At 41.9% G+C, this 18,879-nt stretch overlaps 1 protein-coding gene across 1 annotated transcript in view; it reads left to right on the forward strand.

Moving 5' to 3' along the window:
• The window catches only part of DENND2B (DENN domain containing 2B), a 183,859-nt gene that overhangs the window by 62,566 nt on the left and 102,414 nt on the right, over positions 1-18,879 (forward strand). Inside the window, exons 5-6 of the mRNA XM_075836786.1 lie at positions 15,352-15,474; positions 17,132-17,250. The gene's annotated coding sequence lies outside the window, so the exon portion shown is untranslated. The remainder of the gene's footprint in view (positions 1-15,351; positions 15,475-17,131; positions 17,251-18,879) is intronic.

Here is an 18,879-nt window from a genome sequence, read left to right on the forward strand (position 1 = left end):
AAATTACGGGGATGTTTTCAGGCTGAAACATCCCCGTAATTTCAGCCGTAACGGACGCCCTCGTGTGAACATACCCTAAGGCTGCACTAACACATGACACATCTGTCTTAAATTTCCGCAGCGAAAAAATACACTACGGAAAACTACAATGTATGCCTACTGGAGAAATATTTTTCCCATAGGCATACATTGTAGTTTTGCGCAGGGTAAAAATACGGGCAAATAAGCCACGTGACCGTACAGCCAAATACACTCCCTCTGCCTCCACTTCTTGATAAGTTACAAACAGCAGAGGATGGAAGAGAATAAGGCCCCATGCACACGACCGTATTTTCATCTATCCCGAAATGCTGTCCGTATTCCATCCGTATATACGGATCCGTAAAAAAAGGAGGGGAGATGCAAATGATGTCATCAGCATGTTGCATAGCAACGCTTTCGTAAATACGGACGGTATATGGATGCACATGCGTATACCGTTCGTATTTACGGAAGCTCCCATAGACTTTTATGAGAGAGTCCTTGCTGTAATTACTGACAAGAACAGGACGGGTTCTATCATTTTTTCAGCACGGACGCCCATCAGTAAAAATACAGGAAGGTGTCCGTGGCCAATAGAAATGAACGGGTCCGTAATTACTGATGAAAAATACGGTCATGTGCATGGAGCCTCGGGTATGTTCACACGCACTGTTTTCAGACGTAACTCGGGCGTTTTACACGCTTGAAAAAACGGCTCCATTACGCCTACAAACATCTGCCCGTTGCTTTCAATGGGTTTTACGATGTTCTGTTCCCACAAGGTGTAATATTACGCGTCACTGTAAAAAGACGCCCGCGAAAAAGAAGAGCAGGTCACTTCTTGGGACGTTTTTGGAGCCGTTTTTCATTGACTCAATAGAAAAACAGTTTCCAATAACGTCCGTAAAATACGCCGTGAAAAACGCGAGTTGTTACAAAAACGTCTGAAAATCAGGAGCTGTTTTCGCTAAGCCGTGTGAACATACCCTAAGGGTATGTTCACATGGCCTATTTTCTGCCGTTTTTCGGGCCGTAAACGCCCGAAAAACGGCTGAAAAGTCGGAAGCAGAACGCCTCCAAACATCTGCCCATTGATTTCAATGGGAAAACGGGGTTCTGTTCCGACAGAGCGTTTTTCACTGCGTTTTTTTACGCGTAAAAAAACGGCCGCGAAATAAAAGTGCAGGACACTTCTTGGGATGTTTTTGGAGCCATTTTCCATAGACTCTATTGAAAAAAGCTCCAAAAACGTCCGTAAAAAACGCAGAGAAAATCACGAGTGGCACAAAAACGTCTGAAGATCAGGAGCTGTTTTCTCTTGAAAACAGCTCCGTATTTTGAGACGTTTTTGACTCTGCGTGTGAACAGAGCCTTACACGTAACTGCATGGTACGACTTCACAGGGTTTGTAGTCTGTAACCACGGCGACACATAAGTCTGCATAGGAGCTGCATACCCAGAATGATAGGAGGTATTTAATCAGGACTATTTGTGAATTTGCTTCATTTTTTAAATTTATTTTGTAAGAGCAATTAAAAAAAATTATTGCAAAAGTTTACACATCGATTGTGCTTTAGAAATGACCCCTCAGTATCCCGACTAATCCCCCTGACCGGCTGATCTGTTCCTAATCTACACATTAGCTGGGAACTCCTGCTACTTATAGAATGGTGTTTTTCTCTCTACACGAGGCGGCTCATCCTCCTGCTGAGCAGTTTTGGAATATTTTCTCATCTCGGCTGCAATAAAAATCAATAGATTGTCAGAGAAAACCTTGTAAAACCTGCAGTGGGAGAGTGACTGCGAACAATCACTGTATGACTTACGGCTCGTCCACACGTAGCGAGATAGCGGACGGAAAATACGCAGCAGAATACAGTAGCAGCAAAGTGGGTGAGATGTAACCGATCTCATCCACGCTGCATAAAAATTCCAGAAATTGACCTGCAGTGCGTATTTTTCGCTGCGGAGAGTGGACTGAATTGCTGCGTTTTTCAGACAAGATGTCACCATCTCCCAATGCAGCAAAAGCCGCACCATTTTCTGCAGTAAACAAACGCAGGAAATGGTGCGGTTTCTCCACATTGGAATTTCGGCTACTTTCTGCCGAAATTTTCTCCAGCAATTCCGTTACTTTATGGACAAGCCCCAATGGGCACGATTTCCATTCAGGAGCCTAGTAAAGCTGAACACGTGTAGTGGCGATCAGTTGTCATCCATCGTCTCCAGACTCCTGAGCAGCAAATCTGTTCACATATCGCTGCATAACTAGGCAGATTTGCTGTTCAGGACTCTGAGAAAGCTGAGTGACAGTCACGGTCGGAGCATTTCGTGTCGTCCAACTTTCCAAGAGGCGGGAACAAAAAGGACTTGACTGAAGAAGACAATTCGAGGATTTATGTTGACTTTTTTTTTTAAATTTCTGGCAAAACATGAAACGGACTTAGCTGCTCGTTGACTATGGCACCGCCAGACATGAACCCAGAATCGATCACATGGCCTGAGATGTCGCTGCCGCAGGGTACCGGGGCTCGTTCCTGTTATGTGGGACGGAACCGCAGCTTCTCGCTGATTGCAAACTGAAATTTGTACTTAAGTCATTAAAGCAGTTTCCAATTTGTTTTAATTCACATTCTTGTTGGGTTCAGGCCAGAGCGATCTCAGCGTGTTCCCATAGGGAGTGGCGAATGTTCCCCCCGAGCCCGACATATGTAAAAATACCATGAGTATGACCTAAGCAAAAACACCGTGTGTCACCAGATCCCTGTTATGTAAAGAGCAGAAAAATTCTGCAACTTTGTTTTTATAATTTCTACTTGCTGTCAGTGAATTGGGTTATCCAGAGACTGACAACCCCTACAGACCTAATGAGGGTTTGTTACAACTGTATCCAATATATACAACCCACTGTGAGGTAAACGGACTGATACATTTCACCTGCACTGATACATTGTATCACAGCATTTCATTTTAGGCTTGTGCCTCAGACACTTTTAAAAAGTAATTTTACGCGTCGCTGTCAAAATACGGCGCGTAAAAAGACACCCGCGAAAAATAAGTTCAGGTCACTTTTTGGGACGTTTTTGGAGCCGTTTTTCATTGACTTAATTGAAAAACAGCTCCAAAAACGGCCGTGAAAAACGCAGCGAAGGATGCGAGTGGTTAAAAAAACGTCTGAAAATCATGAGCTGTTTTCACCTGAAAACAGCTCCGTATTTTCAGACATTTTTAGTCTCGCGTGTGAACATACCCTAAATCTGCCACAAAGTATTTTAGAAAGTTATTAGAATAGTGGACGAGCCCAGTGTGAATAGACCTATAGAATTCAGTTTTGGATTTTATTGGTTCTTTCACAATCTCTCCCAGTAACCGCCATATATCGTAATCCCAGTATATTTTATATCATTGATTCATCTCAATATTTACATCCCCGTCTCCTGCGTCCGCCCACAGTTCTGTGCACGGGTGGGACATGTTGCTTTTCATCGGGAGTCACCAGATTCATGAACAGAATGCCATTATTGTAGTGAAGACTGACACAGTAGGGGCAAGGGAACCATGAACTGCGTAATATACCACACAGGGTTTGAGGAAAGCTGGGTGACAACCCCGGTAGGCTCTGATATGGCGGCTGCATTTGTCACTCTGCATCTGTTAGGGTATGTGCACACGTAGTGACCAAAAACGTCTGAAAATCCAGAGCTGTTTTCAAGGGAAAACAGCCCCTGCTTTTCAGACGTTTTTTGAGCAACTCGCGTTTTTTGCTGCATTTTTCGCTGCGTTTTTTACGTCCGTTTTTGGAGCTGTTTTCATTGGAGTCTATGAGAAAACAGCTCCAAAAACGTCCAAAGAAGTGTCCTGCACTTCTTTTTACGAGGCGTAATTTTACACGTCGTAATTGCCGTACGACGCGTAAAATTATGCGTCGTGGGAACAATACAGCGTTATACCCATAGAAAGTAATGGGCAGATGTTTGACAACGTATTTGAGACGTATTTTCAGACGTAAAACGAGGCAAAAAACGCCTCGTATACGTCTGAAAATAGGTCGTGTGAACCCAGCCTTAGAGACCGAGAACTCCGCAATGATGGAAAAGTTCAAGAGGATGAGTTAAGTACTTATATCCCTGGGTAATTGTCTCTTATTTTTAAGGAGCGCTGCGCGGACGGCCGGCTCCAGGAAGAGGAGCCCCAATCTGAATTTTCTGTTGGGCGACTCGACCATGAAAGATTAGAGGTACAGACTGTAAGAACAGATATACCGGGGGAACCCTACTATGGGGGTGCAGATGGTTTAGTTTATTGGGGTGTACATAGAACGAGGGGCCCCATTAATGGTGCTGCTAAATTCCATCACACCCGCTCATCCCTCCCGCTCCTTCATATCCCTGGTAGGAGATTACAGCGGCGTGACCCTCTGGACAGTCACCCATCACCTGGTCACTAACGCTGCTGCATCGCTGTCACAAAGGTTATGAAGTTTTCCCACTCATGTACTGTCCTGTATGAAGACCTTGTCATATTGACTCTGAATATTGACCCCTCCACTGTGTTCCTCTCCGATGGGTCATTGCCCCTCGTGTATGATCACTGATACCGCTGTCTCTGCTCTGGACAGAATGAGACGGAGTTAAATTGGCAGCAGATTTAATGGGTAATTGTCATGTCATATGTATATATAGCTTGTTATCAGTGAACGTTAACCCCCACCAATCGCTAGAATAATGGGGTACACACATTTTCCTGAGCAGTGTGCCCCTTCAACAAAGGCACAGTCTTAGGCCTCATGCACACGACCGTAAAAACACCCGTTATTGCGGGTCGTAATTACGACCCGCAATAACGGGCTCATATACTTCTGTTAGCCACGGGTACCTTCCAGTTTTCTCACGTGAAGGTGCCCGTGCCGTTAAAAAAATAGAACATGTTCTATTTTTCTATTTTACGGGCCGTGCTGCTATACTTTATAATGGCAGCACGGCTCGCAAAAGCGGCCGGCTGCCCGTGCCCGGCCGTGCTCGTAATTACGAGTCGGAATTACGAGCACGGTCGTGTGCATGAGGCCTTAGCAGAATGATTGTACCCCTCATTGTAGTGGTTGATGATTAATGAAGGGACAGTTACCCTTCAAAGTACCATTAACCCTAAAACACCAGAGTATATAATAGTGCAGCAGATATTAATCACATATATAGATGTAAGGACTGGGGGATATAATAGTACAGCAGTGATATAAGAGGAGCGGCTGATATCAGTCACATATATAGATGTAAGGACTGGAGGATATAATAGTACAGCAGTGATATAAGAGGAGCGGCTGATATCAGTCACATATATAGATGTAAGGACTGGAGGATATAATAGTACTGGAGTGATATAAGAGGAGCGGCTGATATCAGTCACATATATAGATGTAAGGACTGGAGGGTATAATAGTACAGCAGTGATATAAGAGGAGCGGCTGATATCAGTCACATATATAGATGTAAGGACTGGAGGATATAATAGTACAGCAGTGATATAAGAGGAGCGGCTGATATCAGTCACATATATAGATGTAAGGACTGGAGGATATAATAATACAGCAGTGTTATAAGAGGAGCGGCTGATATCAGTCACATATATAGATGTAAGGACTGGAGGATATAATAGTACAGCAGTGATATAAGAGGAGCGGCTGATATCAGTCACATATATAGATGTAAGGACTGGAGGATATAATAGTACTGGAGTGATATAAGAGGAGCGGCTGATATCAGTCACATATATAGATGTAAGGACTGGAGGATATAATAGTACAGCAGTGATATAAGAGGAGCGGCTGATATCAGTCACATATATAGATGTAAGGACTGGAGGATATAATAGTACAGCAGTGATATAAGAGGAGCGGCTGATATCAGTCACATATATAGATGTAAGGACTGGAGGATATAATAGTACAGCAGTGATATAAGAGGAGCGGCTGATATCAGTCACATATATAGATGTAAGGACTGGAGGATAGAATAGTACAGCAGTGATATAAGAGGAGCGGCTGATATCAGTCACATATATAGATGTAAGGACTGGAGGATGTAATAGTACAGCAGTGATATAAGAGGAGCGGCTGATATCTGTCACATATATAGATGTAAGGACTGGAGGATATAATAGTACTGGAGTGATATAAGAGGAGCGGCTGATATCAGTCACATATATAGATGTAAGGACTGGAGGATATAATAGTACAGCAGTGATATAAGAGGGGCGGCTGATATCAGTCACATATATAGATGTAAGGACTGGAGGATGTAATAGTACAGCAGTGATATAAGAGGAGCGGCTGATATCTGTCACATATATAGATGTAAGGACTGGAGGATATAATAGTACTGGAGTGATATAAGAGGAGCGGCTGATATCAGTCACATATATAGATGTAAGGACTGGAGGATATAATAGTACAGCAGTGATATAAGAGGAGCGGCTGATATCAGTCACATATATAGATGTAAGGACTGGAGGATATAATAGTACAGCAGTGATATAAGAGGAGCGGCTGATATCAGTCACATATATAGATGTAAGGACTGGAGGATAGAATAGTACAGCAGTGATATAAGAGGAGCGGCTGATATCAGTCACATATATAGATGTAAGGACTGGAGGATGTAATAGTACAGCAGTGATATAAGAGGAGCGGCTGATATCTGTCACATATATAGATGTAAGGACTGGAGGATATAATAGTACTGGAGTGATATAAGAGGAGCGGCTGATATCAGTCACATATATAGATGTAAGGACTGGAGGATATAATAGTACAGCAGTGATATAAGAGGGGCGGCTGATATCAGTCACATATATAGATGTAAGGACTGGAGGATGTAATAGTACAGCAGTGATATAAGAGGAGCGGCTGATATCTGTCACATATATAGATGTAAGGACTGGAGGATATAATAGTACTGGAGTGATATAAGAGGAGCGGCTGATATCAGTCACATATATAGATGTAAGGACTGGAGGATATAATAGTACAGCAGTGATATAAGAGGAGCGGCTGATATCAGTCACATATATAGATGTAAGGACTGGAGGATATAATAATACAGCAGTGATATAAGAGGAGCGGCTGATATCAGTCACATATATAGATGTAAGGACTGGAGGATATAATAGTACAGCAGTGATATAAGAGGAGCGGCTGATATCAGTCACATATATAGATGTAAGGACTGGAGGATATAATAGTACAGCAGTGATATAAGAGGAGCGGCTGATATCAGTCACATATATAGATGTAAGGACTGGAGGATATAATAATACAGCAGTGATATAAGAGGAGCGGCTGATATCAGTCACATATATAGATGTAAGGACTGGAGGATATAATAGTACAGCAGTGATATAAGAGGAGCGGCTGATATCAGTCACATATATAGATGTAAGGACTGGAGGATATAATAATACAGCAGTGATATAAGAGGAGCGGCTGATATCAGTCACATATATAGATGTAAGGACTGGAGGATATAATAGTACAGCAGTGATATAAGAGGAGCGGCTGATATCAGTCACATATATAGATGTAAGGACTGGAGGATATAATAGTACAGCAGTGATATAAGAGGAGCGGCTGATATCAGTCACATATATAGATGTAAGGACTGGAGGATATAATAGTACAGCGGTGATATAAGAGGAGCGGCTGATATCAGTCACATATATAGATGTAAGGACTGGAGGATATAATAGTACAGAGGTGATATAAGAGGAGCGGCTGATATCAGTCACATATATAGATGTAAGGACTGGAGGATATAATAGTACAGCAGTGATATAAGAGGAGCGGCTGATATCAGTCACATATATAGATGTAAGGACAGGAGGATGTAATAGTACAGCAGTGATATAAGAGGAGCGGCTGATATCAGTCACATATATAGATGTAAGGACTGGAGGATATAATAATACAGCAGTGTTATAAGAGGAGCGGCTGATATCAGTCACATATATAGATGTAAGGACTGGAGGATATAATAGTACAGCAGTGATATAAGAGGAGCGGCTGATATCAGTCACATATATAGATGTAAGGACTGGAGGATATAATAGTACAGCAGTGATATAAGAGGAGCGGCTGATATCAGTCACATATATAGATGTAAGGACTGGAGGATATAATAGTACAGCAGTGATATAAGAGGAGTGGCTGATATCTGTCACATATATAGATGTAAGGACTGGAGGATAGAATAGTACAGCAGTGATATAAGAGGAGCGGCTGATATCAGTCACATATATATAGATGTAAGGACTGGAGGATATAATAGTACAGCAGTGATATAAGAGGAGCGGCTGATATCAGTCACATATATAGATGTAAGGACTGTAGGATATAATAGTACAGCAGTGATATAAGAGGAGCGGCTGATATCAGTCACATATATAGATGTAAGGACTGTAGGATATAATAGTACAGCAGTGATATAAGAGGAGCGGCTTATATCTGTCACATATATAGATGTAAGGAGTGGAGGATATAATAGTACAGCAGTGATATAAGAGGAGCGGCTGATATCAGTCACATATATATAGATATAAGGACTGGAGGATATAATAGTACAGCAGTGATATAAGAGGAGCGGCTGATATCAGTCACATATATAGATGTAAGGACTGGAGGATATAATAGTACAGCAGTGATATAAGAGGAGCGGCTGATATCAGTCACATATATAGATGTAAGGACTGGAGGATATAATAGTACATCAGTGATATAAGAGGAGCGGCTGATATCAGTCACATATACAGATGTAAGGACTGGAGGATATAATAGTACAGCAGTGATATAAGAGGAGCGGCTGATATCAGTCACATATATAGATGTAAGGACTGGAGGATATAATAGTACAGCAGTGATATAAGAGGAGCGGCTGATATCAGTCACATATATAGATGTAAGGACTGGAGGATATAATAGCACAGCAGTGATATAAGAGGAGCGGCTTATATCTGTCACATATATAGATGTAAGGAGTGGAGGATATAATAGTACAGCAGTGATATAACAGGAGCGGCTGATATCAGTCACATATAGATGTAAGGAGTGGAGGATATAATAGTACAGCAGTGATATAAGAGGAGCGGCTGATATCAGTCACATATATAGATGTAAGGACTGAGGATATAATAGCACAGCAGTGATATAAGAGGAGCGGCTGATATCAGTCACATATATAGATGTAAGGACTGGAGGATATAATAGTACAGCAGTGATATAAGAGGAGCGGCTGATATCAGTCACATATATAGATGTAAGGACTGGAGGATATAATAGTACAGCAGTGATATAAGAGGAGCGGCTGATATCAGGCACATATATAGATGTAAGGACTGGAGGATATAATAGTACAGCAGTGATATAAGAGGAGCGGCTGATATCAGTCACATATATAGATGTAAGGACTGGAGGATATAATAGTACAGCAGTGATATAAGAGGAGCGGCTGATATCAGTCACATATATAGATGTAAGGACTGGAGGATATAATAGTACAGCAGTGATATAAGAGGAGCGGCTGATATCAGTCACATATATAGATGTAAGGACTGGAGGATATAATAGTACAGCAGTGATATAAGAGGAGCGGCTGATATCAGTCACATATATAGATGTAAGGACTGGAGGATATAATAGTACAGCAGTGATATAAGAGGAGCGGCTGATATCAGTCACATATATAGATGTAAGGAGTGGAGGATATAATAGTACAGCAGTGATATAAGAGGAGCGGCTGATATCAGTCACATATATAGATGTAAGGACTGAGGATATAATAGCACAGCAGTGATATAAGAGGAGCGGCTGATATCAGTCACATATATAGATGTAAGGACTGGAGGATATAATAGCACAGCAGTGATATAAGAGGAGCGGCTGATATCAGTCACATATATAGATGTAAGGACTGGAGGATATAATAGTACAGCAGTGATATAAGAGGAGCGGCTGATATCAGTCACATATATAGATGTAAGGACTGGAGGATATAATAGTACAGCAGTGATATAAGAGGAGCGGCTGATATCAGTCACATATATAGATGTAAGGACTGGAGGATATAATAGTACAGCAGTGATATAAGAGGAGCGTCTGATATCAGTCACATATATAGATGTAAGGACTGGAGGATATAATAGTACAGCAGTGATATAAGAGGAGAGGCTGATATCAGTCACATATATAGATGTAAGGACTGGAGGATATAATAGTACAGCAGTGATATAAGAGGAGCGGCTGATATCAGTCACATATATAGATGTAAGGACTGGAGGATATAATAGTACAGCAGTGATATAAGAGGAGCGTCTGATATCAGTCACATATATAGATGTAAGGACTGGAGGATATAATAGTACAGCAGTGATATAAGAGGAGCGTCTGATATCAGTCACATATATAGATGTAAGGACTGGAGGATATAATAGTACAGCAGTGATATAAGAGGAGCGGCTGATATCAGTCACATATATAGATGTAAGGACTGTAGGATATAATAGTACAGCAGTGATATAAGAGGAGCGGCTGATATCAGTCACATATATAGATGTAAGGACTGTAGGATATAATAGTACAGCAGTGATATAAGAGGAGCGGCTTATATCTGTCACATATATAGATGTAAGGAGTGGAGGATATAATAGTACAGCAGTGATATAAGAGGAGCGGCTGATATCAGTCACATATATATAGATATAAGGACTGGAGGATATAATAGTACAGCAGTGATATAAGAGGAGCGGCTGATATCAGTCACATATATAGATGTAAGGACTGGAGGATATAATAGTACAGCAGTGATATAAGAGGAGCGGCTGATATCAGTCACATATATAGATGTAAGGACTGGAGGATATAATAGTACATCAGTGATATAAGAGGAGCGGCTGATATCAGTCACATATACAGATGTAAGGACTGGAGGATATAATAGTACAGCAGTGATATAAGAGGAGCGGCTGATATCAGTCACATATACAGATGTAAGGACTGGAGGATATAATAGTACAGCAGTGATATAAGAGGAGCGGCTGATATCAGTCACATATATAGATGTAAGGACTGGAGGATATAATAGCACAGCAGTGATATAAGAGGAGCGGCTTATATCTGTCACATATATAGATGTAAGGAGTGGAGGATATAATAGTACAGCAGTGATATAACAGGAGCGGCTGATATCAGTCACATATATAGATGTAAGGAGTGGAGGATATAATAGTACAGCAGTGATATAAGAGGAGCGGCTGATATCAGTCACATATATAGATGTAAGGACTGAGGATATAATAGCACAGCAGTGATATAAGAGGAGCGGCTGATATCAGTCACATATATAGATGTAAGGACTGGAGGATATAATAGTACAGCAGTGATATAAGAGGAGCGGCTGATATCAGTCACATATATAGATGTAAGGACTGGAGGATATAATAGTACAGCAGTGATATAGGAGGAGCGGCTGATATCAGTCACATATATAGATGTAAGGACGGGAGGATATAATAGTACAGCAGTGATATAAGAGGAGCGGCTGATATCAGGCACATATATAGATGTAAGGACTGGAGGATATAATAGTACAGCAGTGATATAAGAGGAGCGGCTGATATCAGTCACATATATAGATGTAAGGACTGGAGGATATAATAGTACAGCAGTGATATAAGAGGAGCGGCTGATATCAGTCACATATATAGATGTAAGGACTGGAGGATATAATAGTACAGCAGTGATATAAGAGGAGCGGCTGATATCAGTCACATATATAGATGTAAGGACTGGAGGATATAATAGTACAGCAGTGATATAAGAGGAGCGGCTGATATCAGTCACATATATAGATGTAAGGACTGGAGGATATAATAGTACAGCAGTGATATAAGAGGAGCGGCTGATATCAGTCACATATATAGATGTAAGGAGTGGAGGATATAATAGTACAGCAGTGATATAAGAGGAGCGGCTGATATCAGTCACATATATAGATGTAAGGACTGAGGATATAATAGCACAGCAGTGATATAAGAGGAGCGGCTGATATCAGTCACATATATAGATGTAAGGACTGGAGGATATAATAGCACAGCAGTGATATAAGAGGAGCGGCTGATATCAGTCACATATATAGATGTAAGGACTGGAGGATATAATAGTACAGCAGTGATATAAGAGGAGCGGCTGATATCAGTCACATATATAGATGTAAGGACTGGAGGATATAATAGTACAGCAGTGATATAAGAGGAGCGGCTGATATCAGTCACATATATAGATGTAAGGACTGGAGGATATAATAGTACAGCAGTGATATAAGAGGAGCGTCTGATATCAGTCACATATATAGATGTAAGGACTGGAGGATATAATAGTACAGCAGTGATATAAGAGGAGAGGCTGATATCAGTCACATATATAGATGTAAGGACTGGAGGATATAATAGTACAGCAGTGATATAAGAGGAGCGGCTGATATCAGTCACATATATAGATGTAAGGACTGGAGGATATAATAGTACAGCAGTGATATAAGAGGAGCGTCTGATATCAGTCACATATATAGATGTAAGGACTGGAGGATATAATAGTACAGCAGTGATATAAGAGGAGAGGCTGATATCAGTCACATATATAGATGTAAGGACTGGAGGATATAATAGTACAGCAGTGATATAAGAGGAGCGGCTGATATCAGTCACATATATAGATGTAAGGACTGGAGGATATAATAGTACAGCAGTGATATAAGAGGAGCGGCTGATATCAGTCACATATATAGATGTAAGGACTGGAGGATATAATAGTACAGCAGTGATATAACAGGAGCGGCTGATATCAGTCACATATATAGATGTAAGGAGTGGAGGATATAATAGTACAGCAGTGATATAAGAGGAGCGGCTGATATCAGTCACATATATAGATGTAAGGACTGAGGATATAATAGCACAGCAGTGATATAAGAGGAGCGGCTGATATCAGTCACATATATAGATGTAAGGACTGGAGGATATAATAGTACAGCAGTGATATAAGAGGAGCGGCTGATATCAGTCACATATATAGATGTAAGGGCTGGAGGATATAATAGTACAGCAGTGATATAAGAGGAGCGGCTGATATCAGTCACATATATAGATGTAAGGACTGGAGGATATAATAGTACAGCAGTGATATAAGAGGAGCGGCTGATATCAGTCACATATATAGATGTAAGGAGTGGAGGATATAATAGTACAGCAGTGATATAAGAGGAGCGGCTGATATCAGTCACATATATAGATGTAAGGACTGAGGATATAATAGCACAGCAGTGATATAAGAGGAGCGGCTGATATCAGTCACATATATAGATGTAAGGACTGGAGGATATAATAGTACAGCAGTGATATAAGAGGAGCGGCTGATATCAGTCACATATATAGATGTAAGGGCTGGAGGATATAATAGTACAGCAGTGATATAAGAGGAGCGGCTGATATCAGTCACATATATAGATGTAAGGACTGGAGGATATAATAGTACAGCAGTGATATAAGAGGAGCGGCTGATATCAGTCACATATATAGATGTAAGGACTGGAGGATATAATAGTACAGCAGTGATATAAGAGGAGCGGCTGATATCAGTCACATATATAGATGTAAGGGCTGGAGGATATAATAGTACAGCAGTGATATAAGAGGAGCGGCTGATATCAGTCACATATATAGATGTAAGGACTGGAGGATATAATAGTACAGCAGTGATATAAGAGGAGCGGCTGATATCAGTCACACATATGATGTAATGTCTCTGGAGGATATAATAGTACAGCAGTGATATAAGAGGAGCGGCTGATATCAGTCACATATATAGATGTAAGGAATGGAGGACATAATAGTACAGCAGTGATATAAGAGGAGCGGCTGATATCAGTCACATATATAGATGTAAGGACTGGAGGATATAATAGTACAGCAGTGATAGAAGAGGAGCGGCTGATATCAGTCATATATATAGATGTAAGGACTGGAGGATAGAATAGTACAGCAGTGATATAAGAGGAGCGGCTGATATCAGTCACATATACAGATGTAAGGACAGGAGGGTATAATAGTACAGCAGTGATATAAGAGGAGCGGCTGATATCAGTCACATATATAGATGTAAGGACTGGAGGATATAATAGTACAGCAGTGATATAAGAGGAGCGGCTGATATCAGTCACATATATAGATGTAAGGACTGGAGGATATAATAGTACAGCAGTGTCATAAGAGGAGCGGCTGATATCAGTCACATATATAGATGTAAGGACTGGAGGGTATAATAGTACAGAAGTGATATAAGAGGAGCGGCTGATATCTGTCACATATATAGATGTAAGGACAGGAGGGTATAATAGTACAGCAGTGATATAAGAGGAGCGGCTGATATCAGTCACATATATAGATGTAAGGACTGGAGGATATAATAGTACAGCAGTGATATAAGAGGAGCGGCTGATATCAGTCACACATATGATGTAATGTCTCTGGAGGATATAATAGTACAGCAGTGATATAAGAGGAGCGGCTGATATCAGTCACATATATAGATGTAAGGACTGGAGGATATAATAGTACAGCAGTGATATAAGAGGAGCGGCTGATATCAGTCACATATATAGATGTAAGGACTGGAGGATATAATAATACAGCAGTGATATAAGAGGAGCGGCTGATATCAGTCACATATATAGATGTAAGGACTGGAGGATATAATAGTACAGCAGTGATATAAGAGGAGCGGCTGATATCAGTCACATATATAGATGTAAGGACTGGAGGATATAATAGTACAGCAGTGATATAAGAGGAGCGGCTGATATCAGTCACATATAGAGATGTAAGGACTGGAGGATATAATAGTACAGCGGTGATATAAGAGGAGCGGCTGCAAATCTATAATCCTTTTAAGCAACCCGTTCTATAACCTCCTGTGTGATGCTTACTATGGATCTATCTATCTTTGTCTGTTTCATTGCCCAGGGTCTGTTTTGTATTAAAATGCCTGAAAAATTGTGATTTATTTTATTTGCATGACATGTCCCTGGATAGATGTTTTAGGTAAATATTGTACATTTTCAGATCATCCCCCATCCTAGTGAGGTCTACAGCTCTATTTCATCTGTTTTGGGCAATAAAATAATCTAAACGTTATTCCAGCCACAGATGCTGCTTTGTTACTGACGATTATCACATTTTAGTTTTTTTTTTAAATATAATTTTCTTTTCCTTATTTCTTTTTCATTTTTCCAGTGTCCTTCCAGAATTCCATGCACTGCTGCGTTCCCCGACCTACAGCTCTGCTCATCCTGATCTACCTGGTTCATGAATAGAATGATCAAATGATAGTGTAGAGTCGTAGGAGAGACAGAGGAGGTAAGTAACATTACAAAATTGCTACTCAGGGTCTGTGGACAGCTGAGTGACAACCCTGTTGCTGCTTTATAGTGCTGCTTCTCTCTCCATATATTGGCACAGATATAAATATAACACTGTGTGCTCATATGCTGATTATGTAGATCCGAGCCACACCAGTTACTTTGTGGCTGATGAAACACAGAAGCATTGTTTTATGGCGCCGGTCACATGAGCTTCTTTCTCGGACTTGAATGACACTTTCTATTTTTCTTTAATGACATCGCTATAAAATGCACCCTCGTCCTCCAGCTACGCTGACAATGTGGACGCCTGACAGTAAACGGTATTTCCACATGAGAGGCGTCTTTTTGTTGTGGTTTTCAGTGATACGGGAAAATATTTCTCCACAATTAAAAAGCAAACTAAAAACTTGTGACCGCTGATACATTGCCAGTGAAATATAAAAGGCCTTTATGTTCAAATGTTGAATGTGGAACTACAGATCCCAGCATTGTATTCTATCTAAACACTGCAAACGTACCAATCATCCAGTGTAGAGAAGCATGAGGATTATTTTATGATTGTTCTTTTATAACATATAAAATCATAAATAATCAACATATAAATGTATTGACACGTCTGTAAATAATATTTGTATAAATATCTAATTCTGTCATAACCTGATGATTATACAGAGATGAGCGGCGTAACATAGGCGCTGCTTATCTGTTCCTGAAGGTGCAGCTTGTCAAAGATCATTTTTGTGACAATCACAGGTTTTGCAGTATCTGCTGTGTGTACCATATAGTAATTTTCCCAGCAGCTGCAGAACATCATAATACACACCTCAGCTGCTGCAGAACCTTATAACACACACCTCAGCTGCTGCAGAACCTTATAACACACCACTCAGATTCTGCAGAACCTTATAATACACACCTCAGCTGCTGCAGAACCTTATAACACACCACTCAGATTCTGCAGAACCTTATAATACACACCTCAGCTGCTGCAGAACCTCATAACACGCACATCAGCTGCTGCAGAGCCTCATAACACGCACAGCTCTATAATACACACCTCAGCTGCTGCAGAGCCTCATAACACGCACAGCTCTATAATACACACCTCAGCTGCTGCAGAGCCTCATAACACGCACAGCTCTATAATACACACCTCAGCTGCTGCAGAGCCTCATAAGGCTTTATTCACATGCGGCAGATTTGTGGAATATCTCTGACTGTCCCATTTATCTAGGTGGGTCTTGTAGAAATCTCTGCAGCTGCTGCAAAAACAACCACATTCACATGGAATTGATTTTTCCGCCGCAGAAATCTCTGCAACAAACCTGCTGCTTGTGAGCAAAAGCCAAAAAAAAACTCCTCAGATGCTGCAGAACCTCAGAAGACGTTGCCCCTTTCTCTTCAAAAAGGATTTATGCAGCATTATCTGGGGTGTATAATATGTACCCCTACTATAAATGATAAAGAATATTAGACGGGACCTCAGAGTGCTGCGACCTGTAGACACAAGATCTTCATTAGCTTTTTGTTTGGCCTTTTCAGTTTTTCTACCTCAGTGATTGCTGATAGTGGAGGAGACTTTATCCCAAATGTTGTTACTATTATTATCATCATCATCATTTTGACTTATTTTTTTCTTTTTTTTTTTTCAGGGGTCTGGTAATTTATTACTCAGGACCAACCACACACTTGTGTCTTCCAGTAGAAGGAGGATGACAGAATCTCCGCAGCCTCTCGCTTTCTAACCACTTATCACTAAGCACAAATCCAGGTAAGATCACATCGTGCTGCTTGTATATTTCCAGCTATTCAGAGACCCAATACAGAAAACATCACCCCCTATTTAGGTTACCTTTACTTTAACCAAGTGGCTGCTTTATATCATGATCAATGAGACCGGCATGATGATCTGTGAAGTAGCCGGCCCCTCTGCCCTGCGGGTAATGACGGCCCCTCTGCCCTGCGGGTAATGACGGCCCCTCTGCCCTGGGGGTAATGACGGCCCCTCTGCCCTGGGGGTAATGACGTCCCCTCTGCCCTGGGGGTAATGACGGCCCCTCTGCCCTGGGGGTAATGACGGCCCCTCTGCCCTGGCGGTAATGACGGCCCCTCTGCCCTGGGGGTAATGACGGCCCCTCTGCCCTGGCTGTAATGACGGCCCCTGCTGCCCTGGGGGTAATGACGGCCCCTGCTGCCCTGGGGGTAATGACGGCCCCTCTGCCCTGGGGGTAATGACGGCCCCTCTGCCCTGGGGGTAATGACGGCCCCTCTGCCCTGGCGGTAATGACGGCCCCTCTGCCCTGGGGGTAATGACGGCCCCTGCTGCCCTGGGGGTAATGGCGGCCCCTCTGCCCTGGGGGTAATGACGGCCCCTCTGCCCTGGGGGTAATGACGGCCCCTCTGCCCTGGGGGTAATGACGGCCCCTCTGCCCAGCAGTGTTATACAGGGGCAGTGCAGAGAGATGATAAATGCACAGCCTGTATCTATAGATTGCACGCAGCAGCACATGGTGGTTGGAGGGGTCCTGGTACAGCCTTCTCATCAGAATCTGGCAGGTTACTAGTAACGACCGCTCTTCTGCTCAGAAAAATGATTTAGTGATGCGCCTCCCCGGCAGCCACATTATTATCCCCACCACTAGTCGCCCTACTTCTCCTTGTCACACAAACCTTCTCTAATATGCCCACCATGTTTCTGCCATCGGGTGCCATCTTGTGAAACGTCACCTAGGATCATGGCCTATAGAAAACATATATAATGTAATTATCGGAATCTCTCTGTACAAGTGGCAGCAACCCTGGACATGTCCCATCCTGATGTTGTCCTGGAGATGGTGGCAGCCTGTATTATGACTATGGATTACTTGCTTTTGTTTATAGCTGACAGCCATCCATACGTACCCTGTGAGGGACCCAGTACAGGCTGCCATGAACAGCCCCTGTGTTCTGATGACATGGGTGCATTATTAGTGGATTGCTCCTGTAGGTTAAGTGGGCCATGACGATAATTGCATTGTATAAGGGGATCACTTCTAATACAGGTACATAATGTCAGGTGGAGCTTCACTTAGACATTCCCTGGTTTGTACAATGATAGGGGCAGCGCGGCAGGAACCCCCAACATCAGCTGCATCCCTTGTAGCATTTGGAGTATTTCCCCAGCATTACCTGGTACCCATTGAAATGTATGGGGGGCTGTAGAGTGCAATGGGCGTTGTTGGTCCTGCAGAGCGGAGAGTAGCTCTTGACCTCCCTCTATCTCTTTTGGTTTCCTCATGTTGGGTAGTTTAGAAGGGGTTGTCTGAGGCGGAGGCTACACTGAGACTTTTTGTAGCGCTACTGATTTGATTTTTATCTCTTGAGTAACAGCTGCAGTCCACAAGATGCAACCCATAGTTAC

The sequence above is a fragment of the Rhinoderma darwinii genome, chromosome 9, assembly GCF_050947455.1.
Source record: "Rhinoderma darwinii isolate aRhiDar2 chromosome 9, aRhiDar2.hap1, whole genome shotgun sequence".
NCBI classification, from domain to species: Eukaryota; Metazoa; Chordata; class Amphibia; order Anura; family Rhinodermatidae; genus Rhinoderma; species Rhinoderma darwinii.